General features: G+C 36.7%; 1 long non-coding RNA gene across 1 annotated transcript; it reads right to left on the bottom strand.

Moving 5' to 3' along the window:
- On the bottom strand, nucleotides 1–851 carry LOC129900347 (uncharacterized). Its single transcript, XR_008769601.1, has 2 exons — nucleotides 538–851; nucleotides 1–464 (listed from the first exon to the last, which is right to left on the bottom strand). It is a non-coding gene; the product is annotated as an uncharacterized LOC129900347 (long non-coding RNA).
- Nucleotides 852–1,554: the final 703 nt, after the last annotated feature.

Here is a 1,554-nt window from a genome sequence, read left to right on the forward strand (position 1 = left end):
TTCACATTCAAGCTTTTAATTTGATATAAAACAAAGCTAATTCACACTCAAGCTTTCAATTTGATACAAAACATAACTAGCTAATTCAACATATTTCTACACTGGCCTACTACGATAAAACTTAACAATTAAGTACTACACTTTAAACTACTATAAAACTACACTATATTAAAGAACCATTTTATAGTTAGTAGACAAAGAAGAACAAGCACAAGTCTGTTAAATTTAGCATTTGCCCGATTTCTTTGTAGTTTAACTTCCTTGAGTTTCTGATTAACTACCATCATCGTCTCTTCATGATCATTCAATTTCAAAGAATTCCTTCCTTCTTGAAGCTCTTTCAATTTTTCCTTAGATCGATCAATCGAATTTTTACCATCTTTGAATTTATTCATTGAGCACGACACTTCAGCACTTTCAGGCGATGGATCAATCCATCTAAAATAGCCTCATCCACCACTTGTCTACAAATCATATTACAATAAATAGAAAATAATAGACAAAAAAATTATTTAAACTTTTCAAATATTTACCAACCTTTGAAGCTTTGCATCCAAAAAATCTACGACCTGGATTCAATGGAGTCCTTGAAGTTTTGAGACGACAATAATAACCGCAATTACATATATTGACTTCCTCGATATTCATTGAATTTTGGGACATGGCGTCAAAATTATTAGAAAAGATGGATGGAGAAGAGGGTTGGAGGAGAGAGACAGAAAAAGAAAAGAAAAGAGAAAGAAGCGAGATTGAAAATGGCATCAATGGCAGAAATTTGGGGATTTAGGGTTTATAATTTGAAAAGAGGAAGAAGCGAGAAGGCAAAAATGGGCTTTTAACGTTGGAGGAGAATAAATAGCATTTTAGATGGAAGAAAAGGAAATCACGCGCTCCCTTTATGTGAGTTCCACACGTTATACCATACAACAACAACGACCCAGTAAAATTCCACAACGTGGGGTCTGGGGAGGATAAAGTGTACGCAGACTTGACTCCTATCGAGGTAGGACGGCTGTTTCCGAAAGACCCTCGGCTCAGTACAAATCAAAATAAAATCAAAAGGAGAAGTCAGATAAGAATAAGAAGTTCTAAGCTTGATGAAGCACAGCAAGTAACGAAAGCAAAAGCAATCCAGATAAAATAGAATAATCAAAGTACAAAAAGTAATGTAGGTAATAAATATTAATATTAGACATCAGACCACAGGGAATCCTAGTGCGCTAATACACCTACTACTAAGGAAGAATAACGATACTATGAACTAGCCTTCTACCTTAATAAGACTCCTCTACACCCTCCTATCTAAGGTCATGTCCTCGATAAGTTGTAATTGCGTCATGTCATGTCTAATCACCTCTCCCCAATATTTCTTCGGCCTGCCCCTACCTCTTCTGAAACCATCCATGTTAACCTCTCACACCTCCACACTGGGGCATCTGTGTCTCTCCTCTTCACATGCCCAAACCATCTCAGTCGTATTTCCCATATCTTGTCTTCCACCGAGGCCACTCCTACCTTGTCCGGAATAGCCTCATTTCTAATATTGTCACTCCT

This window comes from Solanum dulcamara, chromosome 8, assembly GCF_947179165.1.
Source record: "Solanum dulcamara chromosome 8, daSolDulc1.2, whole genome shotgun sequence".
Lineage (NCBI taxonomy): Eukaryota > Viridiplantae > Streptophyta > Magnoliopsida > Solanales > Solanaceae > Solanum > Solanum dulcamara.